This window comes from Camellia sinensis, chromosome 7 (assembly GCF_055761805.1).
Source record: "Camellia sinensis isolate YWXY chromosome 7, ASM5576180v1, whole genome shotgun sequence".
NCBI lineage: Eukaryota > Viridiplantae > Streptophyta > Magnoliopsida > Ericales > Theaceae > Camellia > Camellia sinensis.
The window spans coordinates 186,935,874-186,958,959 of record NC_138967.1 but is presented as its reverse complement, the minus strand read 5'-3'; the positions used below and the strand labels follow the sequence as shown (position 1 = coordinate 186,958,959).

Sequence of the window (23,086 nt, the reverse complement as noted above, 5' to 3'; positions counted from 1 at the left end):
CTCATTTGAACTTCGGCTAAAATTAGAAAAGAATAAAATCTCAGTGATTGCAATATTAACAAACTATCTCTAATGTTTTAAAAGAAAAGGCATGGAAAGAAAAATAGTACACTGCCGCTCACCCCCATTGTGCAAAATTGAAGTGTATCAAAGCCCAAAGTTTAGCAGGAAAAATGTATCAATTAGTTAAATAAAATGTATGATTAGCGAACTCATGAATATATTACACTTAAGTCTCATGAATATAGTTACAACACTCATTTCACTTTCCTAAGCTTAAGTCTCAAACTTTGCATATTACACTTCTCTCTTGCTAAAGCTTAATTAATAAACCAATTACAGAGAAAGAGAAAAATAGAAAGGGAAAAAAGATGGAAACTAAACCTTAATCAAGAAAATCACCTCTCTTTGGGCAATCAACTAACCCTGCAGTCAAGCATATGTGTCTATGGATTACACCGATCTCAAAACATCAAGCACTATTTATAATAATTGCAAAAGCAAAAATCATCAAGCACTAATTGCAGAAGTTCTAAACACATTATTAGATTTTAGGTCTTAAACACATCATCAAGCACTAATGTTTATAAATGACTCCCTCCATCATCAAGCACTAATGATTCAACAAATATATTTAATTTCTAGCATTAAGCAGTCTTTTAGAGACATGAAATTCAGCACTTACGTAGATAATTTTTCAAGAAGCAATTTGTTTCACACCATTTCACTTTTTGCCTCCCTCCATCTCTACTCCCCTCATCCCACACTCGCACACACCCTATTTGTTTTTAAATTTATGTAGCAAATATTTATGCACCCAGACACATGCAGTGTCTACCCAGGAAACTACAATATATCAAAAAATGTTTAACAGAGACACATCCATATAAATGGAAAAGAGAGATTTATTGACCAAGAAAAAGGTTCTTTACTTGATAACCTTTCATGGATATCTATGGCACCACAATGCAAGAAGCGTTCGTTTCAAAAATCTTTAAACCACAATCTGAAAAGAAAGATTTCATAAACTCACAACTAAGATCCAATTGAGAGCATTCAAACTATTTAGAAGTGTTGGCTACATATTTTGTAAAAGCCAGTTACAGTTCGACACGTGGCATAGTAAGGATAATAAAGGAAGGTTATTCAAGCCTTTAATCCTGATCGTACACGTGGTAATAAATATTGGTCCTCACATGATCTGAGTAACACTAGATCAAATAACGGGATGCAAGATGACGTGTCTTCAACGGTTACTCATATTCAAATCCAAGTACAAGAGGGAAGCTCAACTGCCAGTAATGGCGTAATGGAGCTAATTGTAAGGAAGCATGATCAGCGATCATGGAGGAGCAGTTCGACGGTTCGAAGTGCAGTTCGAAGGTCATCACTGACGAGTATAAATAGCAGGACAGCCCCCAGAAAAACGAAGGGACTCAGATCATACAAATCAGTCATTTACTTCATATATTTTCTTTTCCAGTCTTTTACATTTCCAGTCTTTAAATACCTGTTCTTTAAATACCAGCACTTTAAATACCCGCACTGCACTTCGATTCATAGGAGTAGTTTCAAGTAGATTCAAGTAGATTGCTGTTGTAAACCTCTTCGAGGCTGAGTTCGGACCATTGTAAGTGTTCATTTTTATGAAATACTTCAATTGTTCTTCATATTACTGTTTTCTCTCTTAATTTCTCCTAAGTCAAGCCACCAGTAAAAGTCCTCTTCATTGAGGCTGAAAAGAACTAAAACACAATCGTCTGATAATTGGTTGGCAATCACAATTTCTGTAAGGACTGATTGATCCTTGCTGACACGCTCACATTCACAAAAATACCCTTCGAAAAGCCAAAAAGCCAACATATATTTTTGGCACGCCCAGTGGGACTTAATTAAAAATGGCTAGAAGAAGACGACAAGGAGAAAATGAACGCTTCGAAGAAGGCGTGGAAGGAGAGGTAGAAATACCAAATCCAGAGGATAATGTGGTAACACATCCTGTGGAAACTCCTATATTGTCAGAACCTATGGTCGAACAAACCAATACTTCTGGACAAGAACCATATGTTCATATTATTGGACAAAACCAAGGAATTGGACCGTCCACTGTGCCATTTATTCAACCAACAAATCCATGGGATGGTTTAGTAAATGCCATGGGACAACAATTAATGAATACAATGGAAAGGTGGGCAACATCCTTTTTGGATCGAATGAATAACCACCAACCAACGAACACAAGACACACGGAGGAAGTCGTAAATGTCCCCCAACAAAGATTGGCTAGAGAAAAACAGCCTATGCAAGTTAATGGACATGCTAATGGTCAAACTAGTACCCAAAACTTTGAAAGACCATCACCTCAGTCTTGGTATGAACCCATTTCAAGGCCTATAGCAGGCCAAAATGCCTCAGTACTTAATAATGAAGCCACACAAGTTGGTGGATCTGGCCAAGTACAAGAAATTGGCATAAGAATGGTTACAAATCCCATGTTCGAAGCCATACCTGGCACAAGGGGGTACATTAATCCCTTATTCGAATTTACACCCGGGGGGTTGGAGGGTTTTCCCACAAATGGCAGAGACACAACACCTGTTCCAGCACCTTTTGCAGGTCCTTTCGTAGGTCATGCTCAAAGAGGTTACCCATACCCTCAACAGCAACCTGCACCACAAGGACAACCAGCCCCAAATTTACCACCTTATGGACCAAGAGGACCACAAGCACAAGTTTGTCCACCAAATCCTGTGTTTGCCCCTCCAGTAGTGGTTCAGCAGGCACAAAATATGGTCCCTAGAGACCAGATTGCTGATATTGTTAGGGAGATATGTGGACCAATGGCTCGGGGGGTCCAGACTCCTATATACAGAAAACCATAGCCAGAATGGGTAGATAGGGTACATGAATACCCAAGGGGATTCAGGATACCAGATTTTACCATTTTTTATGGGACTGGAAATCAATCAACGATAGAACATATTGCCAGGTTTGCTGCTCGATGCGGTGAATTTACTAACCATGACTATATGAAACTGAGATTATTTCCAAATTCCCTAACAGGGGGAGCATTTGTATGGTACATCAACCTTACACCTGGCTCCATTCAAAATTGGCAACAAATGGAAGAGGCATTTCATGCCCAATTCTTCCAATCAGAGCCAGAAGTATCTATGGCAGATTTGGCTAGATTGAGTCAAAGGCCTGAAGAAAAGGCTACTCAGTTTATTGCCAGATTTAAAAGGGCTCGAAATAAATGTAGAGTCATCCTGCCAGAGCCAGAATTCGTCAGATTGGCTCAAAATGGTTTAGAATTCAGGCTTCGAAAGAAGTTTGATTCAACTGAATTCAGAGATTTGGTCGAACTGACCTATAAGGTGTCTCGATATGAAACATTATTAGAAGAGGAACAAGATCGAAATAATGCATCATATAAGACATATTATAGAGATCCTAATTATGAAATAGATGCAGCAGAGATTGTAGGCAAAGAACCCGTAATCTGTGAAGCATTAATTCATAAGGATACAACTATAGACCAGCAGTTTAAAAAGAAAGACTTTCACAGAAAATACTCTTTCGATTTAACAAAAGCAGATGACATCTTTGATTATTTGCTCGCGGCTAATTTCCTTAAGTTACCAAAAGGAGTAAAACTACCATCTCCAGATGAACTGAAAGGAAAAGTATACTGTAAATGGCATAATTCTTGGTCTCACTCGACTAAAAACTGCATTGTTTTTCGAGACAGGATCCAAGAACAGATTCGGAAAGGAAGTTTGAAGTTCCCAGCTAAAACAGAAAAAGTCATGGGAATTGACAGTGATCCGTTTCCAGAAGTTGGAGAAGGCACAGCCAATGTGGTTGTTCCAAACTTCCAGAATCTATCTCTCCAAGAGTTGGAAGAGGTCAACGTGCAAATGCATACTGCCAACCAGATAACTGCTAAGAAGGAGGCTAGAAACCCACCAGCTATTGGACAAGGTTTCTCACATCAGGAGGAGCAATCTGACGAAGAAACACTAGATGACAACTCCTTGGAAGCAGCGGTGATGCAGAGAATGTGCCCCAGGTGCAGACTCAGTTACAAGTGGTTGAAGGGGCTTCCAACTGATGGGAAGCAATACTACAGGGATGTTCAGAGACGTCCTAAGTCAACCAATGCTTACAACAAAAGGCCGTATCCGGCTAGTGATAGGCAGAGACCACCAGTGGTTGAGCCTGTGGTGAACAGAATGCATGACAAAGGCAAGAAGCTCTTGCATGAATCCAGGCCACATAACTATTATAGAATGGAGAGTAGCCATTCTGAAAGAAAACTGGAGAGAGGTTCAGTTCATGGAATCAAAGCCAGAGATTGGCCCCCCAGACCAGTTTCACGCAGGACAGAAAATGGTCACCCTCATCGAAGGAATGAATCAGATTCAAAACATGAGGACAAAACCAAGCACTTACCTTCACGGCCAGTTTCGAAGATGGCTTCGAAGGTGGAAAAGGGCAGTTCAGCATCTGAATCAGCAAGTTCATGGGTACCTGGAGTCCCAGACTGGTTTGTAATGCAAAACAAACCTAGAGAATTCCCTATTCGAGGAGATGTTGTAAACCAAGGCAAGATGATCAGGCCTCCTATGGTGGCTCCGAATAACTGGGTGCTGCTTAAACACCCAAAGACGAGGGAACCAGGCATGGTCCCAGTCATCTCAAGATCACAGAGGAGAAAAATTCAGCGCAGGTACACCCAGTACCAGAAAGATCTGAAGGAAAGTGGAGAAAATTCTTCACCAGTCAAAATGGAAGGAAGGAAGAACCCAAAGTCAGACTATGCTCCAAAGCCGGTTCCACAGAGCAAAGTGGTCAGCAGCCGAGAACAATTGGCTAAGGTTCATGCCGAACTAACAGCCAGAGAGAAGTCTAGTTTAGTTGGATTGGAGAAGACTCTGATGGAGACAGATAGCGAGACCGAAGAAGAGAGTAGCGTAAGCCAGAAGAAAGAGGTCGTGGAGGAAGAGATGTTCGAAGCCTTCATGGCTGAGCAAACGTTTCTGACTGAAGAGCCAGTTGAGAAAGATCCTTCGAAAGGATCAGTTAGCGATGAAATACCAGAATGCATCATGCAGGATGTTTCTGTGGGAGTCGACCAAAGTAACCAAGAGGGGAAACAAGTACAGCCAGCCATCCAGTTTGGCTCGTTTCCCCCAGTATCAGTGAACATGGTACACATACTACCACAGGAATTCCAAGCTGGGGATGAAGATCAAGAAGGGCAGGAAGCTGATCCAGTTCAGATCTCTAGTGAAGACTCGCAAGCAAGTATGGTGCAAGATAACTTCGAAATGGTTACCCCGATGGAAGATGAATATGAAAGTGAAGAAGTGGTAAGCATCAATCTATCGTATCCATTTGAGTACCCTTCGAATTCGATGACACAGCACGTCAGGCCTTTGTATATCAAGGCTTTCTTTGATGGAATACAGCTGAACCGAGTCCTGATAGACAATGGGGCAGTAGTAAACCTACTCCCGAAATCTTCTTTGAAGAAACTAGGAAAAAGAATCCCAGGTTGATACCAACCAGCACAACCATTGCTGGTTTTGCTGGAGATAAGCAAATGGCTCAGGGGATTCTACCCATTAAGTTAAGTGTGGGAACCAGGGATTGTATGACAGCATTCTTCGTAATTGATAGTAATGCTAAATATAATGCTTTGCTTGGAAGGGACTGGATCCACACGAACAAATGTGTGCCTTCTTCTTTACATCAGAAAATCATGATGGCTTTAGGCAATGGAGAGACAGAGGAAATCGATGCGGATCCTTAACCCTTCATAGCCTGTGCAGACTTTGCGGAGGCTAAATTGTATATTGAGGGAGTGTCGCCGCTCAGTATACTGATGAAAGATGACGATTCAGCCGAAGTGACGGCTGATGAGGAAGTGGCACACTTGAAGCACTTAGTCCAAAAAAGTGCTGGTGAAGAGGTTGTCCTTAGAGATGACAATGATGCCTGGTTATAGGCAAAGAGAGGAACCACAGGAAGCCAGATCCTTGGCTTTGATTAAATTTTCAGCATTGGATATAAAAGCAATAGTCCAGAAAGTTCAGGAGCAAGAGAGAGAGGCCATGATAATTGGCTGCAAACAGCAGCAGCAACAGGCTAGAGTCTTGACTCTTGGTAAGTACTGTGCCTTGGACATTGAAACAAAAGTCCAGGAGATACAGGAAGAGGAAGCCTTGTGGACAGATTTTGTCTATGAGGAGGAGGACAGAGATATTGAATTGAAGAACCTGGGGGCAGAACCAAGCTTGAAGATCACTTCAAAGGTAGCAGAAACCAGAGGGAGTTCTCATGCACAAGACCCTTTAGAAGAAGTAAATCTAGGGGAAGGTTCTGTACAACAGCCCACTTATGTAAGTGCTTGTTTGAATGCTCTAGACAGAAACCAGCTTTTGGTTGTTCTGAAGAAATACAAAGATTGCTTTGCATGGTCTTATAATGAACTACCAGGATTGGACAGGTCATTAGTGGAACATAGGCTCCCTATGAAGCCTAATTTCAGGCCATATAAGCAGAAACCAAGAAGGATGAGTCCAGAAGTAATTCAGAAGGTCAAGGAAGAGATCCTTAGACTCCTCAAGGCAGGTTTTATTAGAACAGCCAGGTATGTCGAGTGGCTATCTAATATTGTGCCTGTAGTCAAGAAGAATGGCAAAATGAGGGTATGTATCGATTTCAGAAATTTAAATCTGGCAACTCCCAAAGATGAATACCCTATGCCTATAGTGGATTTGCTGGTGGACAGTTCAGCAGGTCACCAAGTCTTGTCAATGATGGATGGGCATTCCGGCTATAACCAAATCTGCATTGCAGAGGAAGATATCCACAAGACAGCATTCAGATGTCCTGGGAATATTGGCACCTTTGAATGGGTTAAAATGCCATTTGGTCTAAAGAATGCTGGAGCTACATATCAAAGAGCCATGAACACTATCTTTCATGATCTTATTGGAGGATATCTGGAATGTTATATTGATGACATTGTGGTTAAATCCCAATCCATGGAAGAGCACCTGTTTCACTTAGAAGCAGCTTTTGAAAGGATGAGGAAGTTCAAATTAAAGCTTAATCCTCTTAAATGTGCTTTTGGTGTATCATCTGAAAATTTCTTGGGCTATGTTGTTCACAAGAAAGGAATACAGATTGATCAGAATAAAGCCAAAGCAATCATTGAAGCCAAACCCCCATCAAGTAAGAAAGAATTACAAAGGTTCCTTGGGCAGGTTAACTTTCTTCGAAGGTTCATTTTTAACACTGCAGGGAAAACTAAAGTATTTTCTTCCTTGTTAAGGCTGAAAGATGAAGAGGAATTTGTGTGGACAGCAGAGCATCAAATTGCTTTCGAAGGTATCAAGGCCTACTTGGCTAAACCTCCAGTGCTGATGCCACCAAAGGGGAACAAGCCCTTGAAGTTATACATAGCTGCAGCAGAGGATTCATTGGGAGCTTTCTTAGCCCAAGACAATGAAGAAGGCAAGGAGCAAGCTATTTATTACCTTAGTAGGTTTTTAAATTCTTGTGAATGTAAGTATTCAGCTGTTGAAAAGCTGTGTCTTGCTTTGTATTTTGCTGCAATAAAATTAAGATATTATCTTTTGCCTACAACTGTCTTGGTAATTGCAACCACAGATTTGGTTAAATATATGTTATCTAGACCAATGTTGAGGGGAAGAATTGGCAAATGGATACTTGCCTTATCAGAATTTCATCTAGAATATGTCCCTCAAAGGGCAGTAAAAGGGCAGGTTTTAGCCAATTTCTTGGCAGATCATCCATCTCAAACAGAGAGCTAGGAGATAATGGAACTTGGTATGACCAGTGTTGAGCCGTGGCAAATGTGGTTCGATGGGTCGAAAGCAAATGGGTTAATTGGAATTGGTATTGTAATCAAGTCTCCACAGGGGACAGAAACTACCCATGGTTTTAGAGTGGATGAAGCTACCTGTTCCAATAACCAGGCTGAATATGAAGCCTTAATTATGGGACTAGAGATTCTTATTGGATTACAAGTACATGCAGTTGACATATTTGGAGATTCTCAATTGGTGGTTAACCAAGTGAAAGGAATTTTCAAATGTCAAAGCATAAGTATCCTGCCATATTATGTTGTTGCATTACATTTGCTTTATCAGTTTCAAATAGCAAATGTAACCCATGTTCCAAGATTCTTGAACAATAGAGCCAATGATGTGGCTCAAAAAGCTTCGAACTTCAAGAGAAGGGATAATACCCAAAGGGACATAAGCCAAACAACATATCAGAGATTAATACAACCTTTGAATAAAAGGAATGTAATCTTGGAAGTCAATCATAATGACTTACAAGAACAAGACTGGAGGCATCCAATAATGCAGTACTTGGCTGGTCCATCTTCGAAGGCCAGTAGAAAAGTTAAATTGCAGTCTATGCAATATATGGTATATGGTAATGCTCTCTACAAAAGGGGGGGAGATGGCTTATTGTTAGAATGTCTAGGCCCGAAAGAAGCATTAACAGCCATGGCTGAGGTTCATGAAGGCATCTGTGGTGCTCATCAACCTGGTGTAAAAATGAGATGGTTGCTTCGAAGGCATTCCTATTATTGGCCAACCATCCTTAAAGACTGCATAGAATATGCAAAGGGGTGTCAGGCATGTCAAAAGCATGGCACAATAAGGCACGTGCCCATAACTGACCTACATGCAGTAGTGAAGCCTTGGCCATTCAGAGGATGGGCTATGGATATGATGGGAAAAATACACTCACCTTCTTCGAAACATCATTGTTTCATTCTAGTGGCCACTGACTACTTCACTAAATGGGTCGAAGCTAAGCCATACAAGGCTGTAGACCAAACAGAGGTTATTGGTTTTATTAAAGATTTGATCCATAGATTTGGCATCCCGCAAACCATAACAGTTGATAATGGAACTGTGTTTGATGGGAAGATGGTGAAGGCTTTTGTGGCAGAATTTGGAATTAGCCTTGTTAATTCCACACCCTATTATGCACAAGCTAATGGTCAAGCTGAGTCATCCAATAAGTCCTTGAAAAAAGGAATACAAAAGGTTGTGGATGACAATCCCAGGGATTGACATAACCTATTATTGGATGTTCTGTGGGCATATAGAACCTCACCGAGGTCAAGCACAGGAGTCACTCCCTATGCCTTGGTGTATGGACATGATGCAGTCTTACCAGTAGAGATTAATGTTAAATCTTTGAGAGTAAGATGTCAAGATCAATTGAATCCTGAGCAATACCATCAAAGTATGTGCTTAGAATTAGAAGGCATAGATGAAGCCAGAATTTTGGCATTAAATAGCATTCTTTTCCAAAAGAAGAAAGCAGCCAAGAATTATAATAAAAAAGTCAAACACATTGGCTTTGATGAAGGTGATTTGGTATGGAAGACAATACTCCCAATTGGGATTAAAAGCCATAAGTTTGGCAAATGGTCACCTAACTGGGAAGGTCCATATCAAATTCATAGGGTTCTGCCTTTTGGAGCATACCATTTAAGAAATTTGAATGGTTATGTACATCCCAAAAAGATTAATGGCAGATATTTAAAACCTTATTTTCCAACCATTTGGGAAACACAAGGGATAGAGTGAACACCATATGCAAAAACACAAGCTTGCTCAAATGATATACAGAATATTTTGCTTTCATAAAGAATCAAGTACATTGTGCCACAAATTGGCCCAAAAATCATTACAATGCTTTAATTGTTTTTGTACAATAGCTTTCCTATTACTAAGAGAAGGAAATAATTGGATAGCCACAGCCATGTCTTCTTTTCGATCAGCCAGCCCTTGATCAGTGATGTGCAGTTTCTTATCAGTTCGAACCAAGGCTTGGTTTACTGCGGCTAACTCCTCTTCGAGCTGAGCTTTCTTCTCCAGAAGTTGGACTCGAAAGTGGGAGGCAGAAGAGTGTTGTTCTTTCAGAGTTGATACTTCAGTGTGCACTTGAGAAACAAAACTCTGGTCCTTAGCCAGCTTATCATCCGCAGCCTTAGCAGCATGGCAAATGTTGAGATAAAAATCAATAGTAGCTGCAGCCTGAGATAGATGACTCGAGACACTCATTGCAGACTGTTCAGCAATGTTACAGCATTGAAGGAACCCATTCCTGATGATAGGCCTTTGTAGAGCCTCGAAGGGGATCCTTGAAAAGGAAGTCAATAGTTGCAAGCATGTGTCCAAATCTATTGAAGGTACAAAAGGCTTGTTGCTGGAGGAAGGAGAACTCTCGAAGATTTCCAATAGGGAGTCAGCCAAGGCTAATGGCTCAGCTTCAGCAGTAGAGGTGGGAGAGGTAGAAGGTATGTCAAAGAGACTAGCTAGTCTTCCCTCAAAAATGTCTACCTCATCCCTTGACATGAAGGGCATAGAGAGTGTTGTGGTGGAAGACGCAAGGGGCTGCATAGGGATGGGAGAAACGGATGGAACATCTTTGGCAGCCTCTATGGTCTTGGCCACTAGCAAATCAAGAGAAGAGGGGCTGGAAGTGGGCATTGGTGATGAACCCTGAATTGAAGGGCTACCAGTATCTTTTGTGGGAGAAACAACTGCCATTAGGAATGGAGTAGCAGTTGGAACAAGGCTCGAAGGAAAAGTAGACTGAGGTAGGTCACGAGCCAAAAAAGGGAGGTATGGTTTTAATCCAAGAAAGAGAGAGGCAGGAATACTGGGACTTAAAGAAGGTACGCCAAATATAGGCTTTGGAAATGGTAGTGCGATTCGAACAACCCTGACACTCTGCATTTGATCAACCTCAACCGAAATTGAGGAAGGCCTCATTGGAAAGGTGAGTGCAGTAGTTGTCGCTGCAAAAGGAGGAAATGCAGAGCAATGTTAAACTTCAATACCACAAGCTGACAAAAGTAAAGAATAGCAGAGGTATGAAAGAAATTACTTGTTCCAGAGGCGCTAGTACTGATGGGAGAACTGTGGAGAGAGTAATGTCCACCAGTCTGCTGCCTTCTTACCATTTCCCCTTGTGTTGCATCGGTAGTAGCAGCTCCCTCTCTTAGCATTTGCTCTTGCCATCTTTTCTTGGCCCTTTCAAATACAACGATTGCCTTGGAATGTTCTTGTTCGACTGCCTTGGCAGCTGCTTTATGAGTAGAGTCCTCAACATGGTCAGTGACAGGAACAGTCATTCTCTTTCTCTTCTCCCTCGGCAGAGATACAACCAATTCTTTTCCAACCTCCCCTTCTTCAGATCGAGGTTCAAACTCTCCAGAGATAAGTTCTTTCTCCGCTATTGTAATGATTGCCTCGCTAACAGGACTTTCAATGGCATCAGATGAAGATACAGCTACCTTTCGTCTCTTTGTTCTTTGTAAGGGCACTTCCTCCTCTAGCTCAACCTCTCTTTCTTCTTCAAGAGATTCAGGTACTTCAGGAGGAAGGACTAGTCTCTTTTTTGTTTTTTGTTGTTGTTTCTTCTTGAGAATAGCTAAAGTCTCGGCTCTCTTGGGGGACTCTTCTTGTGGAGACCCTACACCAAAAGCATGAGTATAAGGAAACCAACAAAAGATTCTGAAATAAAAGGGGAGGAGAAGAACTTGAAGATACTCACCCTTCTTCGAAGCAGCTCTAGTAACCCTGGCCGGAAGGGGTAAAGTGGCAGGAGTGGTGGTGACAACTTCAGGTGGGGAAGAAGTGTTCTGGGCTGTTGTTGACTTATCCTTCGAAGGCAATCCCAACCCCACCAACAAGTCATGAGGGTGTGCAGAGAGGCGCACTTCCATATTGGCTGTCCACCAGTTCTTAAACCTTTTTAAAACTGAGCCAAAGGGGCGAAAGGGGATAAATTGGAATTCACTCAATTCCTTCAGCAGTATGAGTACTGCTGCCTCTGGCTTGGATTTGGGTATTCTCAAGTCCCTGGCGGTGAGATGGACATTTGAAAGACTGCAAAGAGGAACAGGTATCCCTTGAGAGAGCCCAAATTGCCTTGCAAATTGAGAAGGGCAGTATACCTCAGATATGCATTTATAGGCTCGAGGGTTCAGAGTGCCAATGAACAGCTCCCTTGGTAATAATATAGAGGCCCACATATCTTTGTGGGGAGAAGTGGAACATTCCTTATCAGCCAGAAAAGATTGTAGCCAGGTTGGCCCTCTATTGGCTTCGAAAGGACTAAAGAAGGAAGCAGATGGAGAGATAGGAAGTTGGTAAAAAAAAGGTAAAGTAATAAGCAAAGGAAGCAGGGTAAAGAGCAATCCTGGCATATTTTTCCCCGTAAGTACTAGGATCCTGAACAAGGAATCCTAAACACTTGGGATGTAGGTCAGTGAAATAAGCAAAGAGCCAGAGTTGGAGCACCCAGAGGGGACCTCCTTGGTTAGCATCGAGGGGTTTTTCGCAAAATTGGGAGCAGGCTCTGTAGACATGACCTAGAAGATAAGGAGCAAGAGCGATATGTTTTTTCAAGACGAGTGCCTTCGCAAGTGGAGCAAACTCAGGCATAATCCTCTGAGATGAGGTGCAAAAGAGGAATTTGCACAACCAGTATAATATGAAGGAGAAGAATTCTCTGTCCCGCACAGGACCTTCTCTCTTATTTTCAGCCTTTACGAAGTCACTATAAGAAGAGTTTAGGGCTGGAAGAGAAAATTTGACAAGAAGGTCTGGATAGTTGGGAGTAAAAGGAGAACCATGGGGTGAAAGCCCTAGGAGATGGCAGATATCAAGAACGGTGGGGGCCATCATACCGCACCGAAACTGGAAGAAATTGAAAGCCATGTTCCAAAAACAAAAGGCAGCAAGAATCAAAAAGGGGTCTTCAGGAATAATGAACCTGGAAAGTCGAAGGGCATCGAGGATATAAAGCTCTTGCAGGTCATCTTCTCTCGCAGGCACCACTCTGTCATACAATTCCTCCCATTCAGTCCTCAATGTCGGCCAGCAACGATGAGGACGATTTACCCTCCAACTTCCCCAATCAAGCCTTCCTTCGTAGAGAAGGAAATGGTCCTCCAAACGAGGGTACAGAGCTGGGAGTTGAGCAGGAGCCTCCCGGAAGATAGGACCTAGGACGTACTCCTGTTTGTTGCTATGGCGAGGAACGAAAAGACGACCATCGATGTTACTTGACTCACCAGATGTCAGCTTGCTGATTTCTTCATCGATACAGTATTTCAAAGCCATGGTAGGGCTGATATGGTCGCCAGCAAGTACCTTTAGAGAAGAGGGATCCATTGGTAGTAAGCAAAGAAGATCAGAAGAACCAGTAGAAAGAAGGGTTTGTAAAAGGCAAGAGATTTCGGAACACAAAACGAGAGGGTTTTAAAACCTTTGTGTCCGAAATTATACCCCGTAAGTCGTTAAGTACTAAAAGTACGAATGCGAGGAATTTCTTCCAAATTGATAGTTTTGGAGGGAAGAGCTTATTCCGGGGATTGGGGCCAGCTTCGAAATGAAATATTTGGCTTCGAAAACAAGATTTTGGCGTCAAAAAATCAAATAACAACGGCTTCGAAATACATAAGTCAGCTTCGAAGCCTAGTATATGCTTAAAGGGGCTAAATTGCTTGATTATGGGTCTGTTTAGGGGTTATAAATCAAAGTAACGACCTTCGGAGCAAACCCTAGTATTCTCTGAGTATGAGAAACGTTGTTCAGAGCATACTACATGTTTAAAAATGCCTGACTGCTCAAAGTATTGGTCTACTTCAAAAATCCAAAGACCCGTTTGAAGGTTGTCAGTCAAAATGATAACATTCGAAACAAACCCTAGGACTCTTTAAAGAAGAGGGGCACTGTTCGAAACATCGAAGACCAATCATTGGTTTCTGTATGAGCAAAAGGGAATTGCCATAGGTTGCCCTTCGAAGCCAAAAGAGACCAGTTTAAAATTGATTGGTTATATCAACCACGACCATATATTGGTTACAGTTAGTAAAGTCATTGGAATCGAAGTACTAAGATAATATCTGCCAGAATTGTCAATTTTACTCCATGAATTGGAAAAAGACATGATTGGTTCTTTTAGTACTTCATTAAACAGTTGATTCGAAGGATGAGATTGTTCAATTCGAAGTTATGAGTTAGCTTTTAGAGATGAAAGGAAACAGAGTCAAACAGTGTTAAGTACAGAAAGACTTTGTTTGTATTAAAGCCAAGATGATTACATTAAGTAACTCTATCTGGGTACAAATTCAAGCTCATAAAAATAAGGAATAGAATAAATAACAAGGTCATGAAATTTTGTCCAGCAATGGTCAATAAATTTCTGTTCTTTCTTTATTATTTCTTCTATTTCTTCTAAAGTTGATTGCATAAGCTGATGAGCTCTCACTTCGTAATAGAGTTCTTCAGCCTTTGCTTCGAAAGCCTCTTCCCTCGATTCTGGATGCTGGGCAAGGTGCATTATCTTCGTAGGCATGGAAGAAGTATACCAAGCCACAAGCAGATTCTCCTCCAAGCTACGTCGAAGGTCAATGGGCACGTAAGGGTAAACCACTGAGCTTCGAGCGTAGGGGGGAAACTCCAAGTGGTCAGTAAACTCAACAAAATGGTGATTGATTCGCTCCCTTAAATCATAAGTCTCAGGAGTTGACCAGCTTGTCCAGCCAGAAGCCCCAGAGGATGAAGAGGTCACAGTTTCATCCCATGTAGAGGTCTGTGAAGAAGAGTTTCCTAGATCCATATTTGCAACTTGTCGAAGCAAAGGCTCGAGGGTAGTTCGGTCAGAATACAAAGGGAGCTTAGGGGAAGAACTCTTTGTATCTGTAAGTTCGTAAACCAAGGGATTAAAGGCAATGTGTTCATAGTCCAAAGGTTTATAATCTGCAAAAGCCTCCATTACCTGAATATAGAAGGGCGGGTAAAGGTGGCTAATGAATGCGTGGAGGTTCTTTCGAGGAGGAATAACATCACTCAAAGGCTCTTCATATGCTTGATCAGTAGTAAGGGAAGTTGATGCAGCCATTAGCCTGTTCGAATACTAAGGTATTGGGATGTTCGGCGAGTTAGTGCAAATGATCACCAAATGAATGACGGTTGTGTTTCCAGAATTTGGACTCCATACACGTTCTAGAGACACGGGAAAACTGCAATCCACTAATATCACCAAGTATTGGGTATATTAGTGCGGGGGGTAATGTTGGCTACATATTTTGTAAAAGTCAGTTACAGTTCGACACGTGGCATAGTAAGGATAATAAAGGAAGGTTATTCAAGCCTTTAATCCTGATCGTACACGTGGCAATAAATATTGGTCCTCACATGATCTGAGTAACACTAGATAAAATAACGGGATGCAAGATGACGTGTCTTCAACGGTTACTCATATTCAAATCCAAGTACAAGAGGGAAGCTCAACTGCCAGTAATGGCGTAATGGAGCTAATTGTAAGGAAGCATGATCAGCGATCATGGAGGAGCAGTTCGACGGTTCGAAGTGCAGTTCGAAGGTCATCACTGACGAGTATAAATAGCAGGACAGCCCCCAGAAAAACGAAGGGACTCAGATCATACAAATCAGTCATTTACTTCATATATTTTCTTTTCCAGTCTTTTACATTTCCAGTCTTTAAATACCTGTTCTTTAAATACCAGCACTTTAAATACCCGCACTGCACTTCGATTCATAGGAGTAGTTTCAAGTAGATTCAAGTAGATTGCTATTGTAAACCTCTCCGAGGCTGAGTTCGGACCATTGTAAGTGTTCATTTTTATGAAATACTTCAATTGTTCTTCATATTACTGTTTTCTCTCTTAATTTCTCCTAAGTCAAGCCACCAGTAAAAGTCCTCTTCATTGAGGCTGAAAAGAACTAAAACACAATCGTCTGATAATTGGTTGGCAATCACAATTTCTGTAAGGACTGATTGATCCTTGCTGGCACGCTCACATTCACAAAAATACCCTTCGAAAAGCCAAAAAGCCAACAAGAAGTAATGCAAACAAAAAACAAAAAAAAATGCTAATTTTTTGGTCTTTCCCAAAAACAATAAATAATAATAAAAATAATTAGTAAAGAGAACATCATCCAAAAAATAGATAAATTCATAAATTCAACCCAATCAAGTAAAGGGAGCTTTTTTTCTCACCCTAGTCAAAAGTTTAGCAGAGGGGAACTTTTTCCCCAACCAAAAGTTTGATCATTTGATCAATCTCCTTTTACCTTCCATTCCCTGTGAATTAACAAACGCATTAAACAAATCAAATAGAGAAACAATTTACGAAACATTTGGCGAACATATGAAAATGATTTTTTATCAAACAATTTATCAAGCATTTGGTGAACATTGTAGTAGCAGAAATTATGTAGTGGCTCAATCAATTATTTTGAATTTCAATTATTGCAAAATTATACCCAAATCCTTACAATGGAATGAATAACAATAAATTTAATTAAAATAATAAGAAATAGGTTATAATTTATGCCAAGTGACATGAAGAAGTTGGTCTTTGAACTATGGAAATTGAGTAAAAGATTAAATCATTAACTTACAACATGAATGTACAAAAAATAAAAAATAGAAGCAAAAAAATGATGGAATTTTAGTTACCTCTGTTCATAGAGCCTTTAGAACTATTCTCCTCACCAAATTCCAATGCCTCTGTCATCTTTACATGAATTGATAATTTCTCTACAACACTCCAACTCAACATAAAATTGTGCATTGATTTTAGGAGAAAATATCTTTCATACTTAAAACTAAAAAGAAAAATTAAAGTGAAAGCAATTTCAAAAATCAAAACACATTTGCAAATGAAACCCATCTCACATTTCAGAAATCAAACATGTTTAATTTTTCCAACACAAACACAAATACAATTTCAAATTGGAACTTTGTATATAATATTCTTCATTAAGCTAATAGTATGTTACCTATAGATCAATGATCTGATTTTGATAAGAAAAATTATTATACAGTAGAGTTGAAAATGCATATATCAAAATCTAAAACCAAACACAAAATTACTATAAATAATACTTGGAATTCGAAAATAACTTCATAATTGAAACAATAAAAAATGGGGGAAAAAATTTAAAATTTGAAATCATATTAACGGAGAATTCTAAGAAAATAAAAAGACATTTGCTAATGAGATTAATTAAAGCTTGAACAATGGCCAATTAAGTCATGAATTTCAAAATTAATTAATTGAAAAATATTCAAATCCTAACAGTTAACAGAATAAAAATTTAAAGCCATGTTTTTTTTTTTGGGTAGGTATTTAAAGCCATGGTTGTCTAACTTGACTACACAAATCCTAACTATTAACACATTCATTCATCAAATGAATTTGTAGGTATTATTTTTTTATTTCATCATTAACACATGACACATGACACACAAAAAAATATGTATTTTTATTGTGTTCAATCATATACCTACAAATCATACTTATAGCAAGCATGATGGATGATAATTTCCTAGATTTGTATAGTGAAGTTAGACAACCAACCGAATAAATAATCACTAAATAATAATGATCAATCACTGCTTCAGTAAGAATACAAATCAAATTCTTACCTCAATGTTTGGAAGTCCTCAAGCTGTCTAATGATCGATCACTGTTCTTAGGAAGTATCAAGCTGTCTAATGTGAGCCTATTAAGCAAACACAATGTTTTTTTTTTTTTAATTTTTTTAACAGCAAACACAGAACTGAAGGAACAAAAATCGAGCTACAAATTAATTCTGGTGTATTTCAACCCTTCTAGAGAGTGTAGAAAATCATTAATGTTGCAATGATAGAGATTGGCCCACCCATTCACCCAAAATGCAATTCTAATTTTGATAAATTTCACGATTTCGAACCAAACTGGTTAATTGTGGTTGAAGATTCATTCATTTCTAGCAAGCCAAAGAGTCAAAATAATAGAATCCAAGATAGTTGGGATGTACATGGCAGCAATTAAAGAAATCAACACAAAATTTACTTTTACATGACAGCAAAACAAAAGACATCCAAAAAATTAGAGTAACAAAAAATGAATACCAAAAACAATAGAAGAAATCAACACAAAATTTAAAATTTTATATGAGAGCGAAAGCTAATGAATACCAAAAACAATAGAAGAAATTTGCACCATAATTTCCCTGTTGTAAAGATATAAATTGAATTTTGATTTGGATTAGTAATTAGAGAAAGCTAATCAAAGTGCACAAACAATTTGTCATAAAAGCACAAACAATTCACTATAACAAATTTGGGATTTAAAGACGAAACAAATTTGTCCCAAAATGTATATATTTCGTCACCCAAACTAATTACGATGAAAATTTTTCGTCGCCCGTTTTGTTGCCAAAGCCTCGTCGCTAAAGGGTCTTAGAGACGAAAAAACAATTTCGTCATTGAAAATGATAAATTTGTGACGAATATTTTTGTCTCCAATACGCTCTGTTGGGAACATACTTGTAAGTAATTAGCGACAAAATATTTTGTCATTAAAGGAAGAAATTAGAGGCAAAAGTATTTTGTCATAAATATAAGAAATAGAGACAAAATAATTTTGTCACGTTTAATATAAACGAAGACGAAATTTTTTTGTCAAAGAAGCTACCAATAGAGACAAAAACAAATTCATCATTAAAAATGATAAATTTGTGACGAATTGTTTTGTCTCCAATACACTCTGTTGGGAACATACTTGTAAATAATTAGCGATAAAATATTTTGTCATTAAAGGAAGAAATTAGAGGCAAAAGTATTTTGTCAAAAATATATGAAATAGAGACGAAATAATTTTGTCATGTTTAATATAAACGAAGACGAAAATTTTTTGTCAAAGAAGCTACCAATAAAGACAAAAATAAATTCATCATTAAAAATGATAAATTTGTGACGAATTTTTTTTGTCTCCAATACACTCTGTTGGGAACATATTTATAAATAATTAGCGACAAAATATTTTGTCATTAAAGGAAGAAATTAGAGGCAAAAGTATTTTGTCATAAATATAAGAAATAGAGACGAAATAATTTTGTCATGTTTAATATAAACGAAGACGAAAATTTTTTGTCAAAGAAGCTACCAATAAAGACAAAAACAAATTCATCATTAAAAATGATAAATTTGTGACGAATTTTTTTGTCTCCAATACACTCTGTTGGGAACATACTTGTAAATAATTAGCGACAAAATATTTTGTCATTAAAGGAAGAAATTAGAGACAAAAGTATTTTGTCATAAATATAAGAAATAGAGACGAAATAATTTTGTCACGTTTAATATAAACGAAGACGAAAATTTTTTGTCAAAGAAACTACCAATAGAGACAAAAACAAATTCATTATTAAATATGATGAAATAATGTCAAAAAAAATTCGTCACACATTGAGGGTAATAGTGACAAAATGTGACAATATTTTTTGTCATGACAAATTCATTTAGCGACGAAATAAAGAATTCATGACAAAATTAATCATCCACCTAAGCCAAATAAGAGACAAGAAAACCTTCTTTAGGGATGGAAAATTTTGTCAATAATTCCACAATATTTTTTTCCACATTATATACCTATTTTATCAAAATCTAAATTCTATATATAACAATTCCATCACAACTTAACCTAACCTGTTATCAACACATTTACGAATTAACAAAATGAAAATATCCATTCATCATTACAAATAATTTCATCCTAATACAATAAAATAGTGAAATATCCACAAAAAAAACAAAAGTTATAACTTGTTCAATTCCACAAAACATCCAACAATAACTAGTGCAACTCCACAAAGTATGTATATCCTTATCAAACAAAAATGAACATTCAAGCAAATTATATCATTGTTGCACGTCAAAAATGCCACCCCAATCCAATCTGCAAAAAAATAAATTAAAAACTTTAGTAATTAATCAATTATACAAAAGATTAAAAATATTAGTAACTCATCAATTTTTATACAATTTATCCCTCTAACAGACTTTTTTCGAGATTATGAGAACAAAAAATTAATTTTAAGGCTAATTCACAAATGATGCATCCCATTAATGTGCCGTAAGTTCATACAACTTATATTGGTCCCTCCTAAGGTGTTTCTATTGGTTCCTGTACAAATCTATAGTTGTGTGATAATTTAGCATTTCGACGGCCTTTTTTGAAGCTTTAAGTATAGAGAAAAAAAATATTTTTTAGACTAATTCACAATTTATACATCCCCTGCACCTGTACAAATTGGATGTCATGCATGTTTCCATTACTTTCTAATTTTTCAAACATATATTCTTTTATAAAATTTGTTATATTAAAGTTAATATACTTTACCAAGAAGTATGTCCACTTGTGGATGAGTCCCCTACACTTCCAAAGTGTCCAGTGAATCCTTTGGTCCTCAAAAAGTTGACAACATCGGCCATTATCTCCCCTTGCTTCTTCTTACCCTCTTCAAGATCTTCTATTTTATTGTTCTGCATTTGTATTTGTTCCTTCTGTGTCTCTATTTGCATCTCAAGGCGCTTCACATAATCATTTGTTTTAGCATATATGGTAGTGGTCCTCCTAATAGAGGATGAAGGTCTCATGCCAAGTCCCTTCACATAGCCAGACCTTGGCTTTAGGACTTTAATTGACAGTTCTTCTGCAGTCAAAGGGATTGATCCCGGCTGTGAGAGGTGATCAGCCTGTGTCTGTATCATATTTTCCTATCAAATATAAAAAAAATTAAATAATTTTTAGAAAATTAAATAAGATCATAACAAATAGTATTATAAAATTTTGTTAATAAAAATTGCAATATATACTCACATAATTACACTGAGCTTGAGATGAGATCCACTCATGTGTTTTCTCATTATAGTGAGTTTCCTTGTACAACTCTGCTAGATCAGGTAGCATCTTTCTTTCTCGTGCCTAATTCGATAGGCCAAATATTTAATTTTAATTTTAATTTTAATTTTATTTTAAATTATTTAAATAATGTAAATAATCTAAAAAATTTAATAAGCAAAAAATTAAAATAAATATTCAAAAAATTTAAATCGTAAAAATTTAAATAATTTAAATATTCAAAAAATTATTTTAACAAAAAAATTTAAATAATTTAAAATATTAATATTTTAAATTTAAAAACAACTCTATTTGTCCCCATGTGGCTAAAAAAGCCACCTTTGTCGTGGCATGGCTATTTTAGCCTAAGTTTGGCTTCCCAAACACCACCTAAATTTTCTTCTTACCTTTTTTTATTCAAATACTTTTATTTTTTAAGAAATTTGTTTTTATTCAACTTAATATTTTATTGTAATTTTTAAACTAAAAAGAATTTCTAAAAAATCATATCTAAACTATTTATGCTATTATAAAAAGTAATTTTTTTTAATATCAACCTAGTGATAGTTTGTTCCTCCCAAGTAATCAAGTTGAGAGTAATTTGAGAGAGAGAGTTTGATGTTTGTGTAGAAAATACTAGAGAGTCCAACGTTTTTATTTATACAAATATAAAACATATATATTTTAAATATTTTATTAAAAGTTTATATGAGTATGAGATTTATAAATCTTATATTTTATTAAAACCTACTTCGTACCATACTCCCTAAAGCCCTATTTGGATGAAGATATTCGTGCACCTAAAAACCCTCTAAAATTTAAATAAATAATAATGTTAGGGATCGAAAAAACAATATCATGAAATGTTTTATGAAAATTCTCTATCTTTAAATTACACATATAAGAAAACACTATATAATAATCAAATTTTTTGTAATTAATCCTTACATTTTTCGTTTATTTGATATTTTCTTTTAAAATTTTTTGAAACAAACTAGTAACTTCATAATTCAATTTTGTTCGTCTAGAATATCCTGATATATAATTCATCAAAGACGATCAAAACAGGTGGTCATCAAAGACAATCAAAACAGGTGGTCAGAAACTAGTTGGAATTAAATAATGATAAAAAAACCCTCATCACAAAATAATAATAAAGAACACCCAAGCATGAATCTTGCACAAGAAACCAGAAACCAACAGCATTGCATAAAATAGCCTAGAAATTTTTTCATCATCAAAGAAACACAAGAGAGAAAGTGAGAGAAAATGGAAGCAGCAGCAATACCTGATTTGTTCAATCGAGTGGAGATGTCAGACTCGGAAGAAAGGAAAATTGAATTTATCTACCTCTACAAAAACGAAAGATAGAATATAGATGTTTCGATGGGAGAATCAAAGGCATAAAGCATATGAAAATTTTCAAGTAAAAGAAGATGTCATCATTTAAAGTCAAATCTATAAATCATTATGTTTTATCTATGTTTTTTTAAAAGGCATAACTATTCAAAATTTATGTTTTTTTAAATTATGTTTTTTTTCAAGTACCAATTTATGTTTTTTTTTTCAAAATTTATGACCACTAAATTATATTTTTAATCTTTATAGTTTGATTAAAAATTTATTTTATTTTAAGAGAAAAAAAAAGTGAAATATAAATAAAACATATTATGTTTTATCTATGTTTTTTTAAAAAAAATTATCAAAATTTATAATTCAAATACAGTCTACAAATAATCTAAGCTTGAGTAAATTATTGCACTAGATTATAAAAAATAAAAAAGAGATAGCAAAAAAAAAAAAAAAAAAAAAAAACTTGTTTCAACACACATACCAAACAAAAAATTATTTATAATTACCTGTTTTAATCAAAATTTAGTTGAAATTGTAAGCTTGTGTAGAAATTGTCAAAAAATTAATAAATAACCATTAAAAAAACTCCATTCAAAACAAGTATATTTGTGTCAAACATATATATATATATATATTAAAATTTCATTTGATTATATTTAAAAATTTAACTTTTTGATTAAAAAAAAATTGAATTTAGAATAGAATGAAAAAAATTTGAATTTGAAAATTTAAAGTCAAATCTATAAATCATTACAATTTTGACCATTTCTATCTCATTTAACTTTTCAGATAGCATGGTACAATTCTTGTTGTGTAATTTATGAAATTGTTTATAATTTTTTTTTCCCAAATATTTGAAATAATTTTTTATTATTTGTGGCAAAAATAAATTAAATAAGATTAAAAATTAATTAAAAAAATTTAAATATATTTTTAACTTAAATTTTCAAGTAT

At 36.7% G+C, this 23,086-nt stretch overlaps 1 long non-coding RNA gene across 1 annotated transcript; it reads right to left on the bottom strand.

Moving 5' to 3' along the window:
* Nucleotides 1-19,606: 19,606 nt before the first annotated feature.
* Nucleotides 19,607-22,212, bottom strand: LOC145794872 (uncharacterized). Its single transcript, XR_014334832.1, has 4 exons — nucleotides 22,068-22,212; nucleotides 20,759-20,863; nucleotides 20,279-20,655; nucleotides 19,607-19,834 (listed from the first exon to the last, which is right to left on the bottom strand). It is a non-coding gene; the product is annotated as an uncharacterized LOC145794872 (long non-coding RNA).
* Between the last annotated feature and the right edge of the window lie 874 nt (nucleotides 22,213-23,086).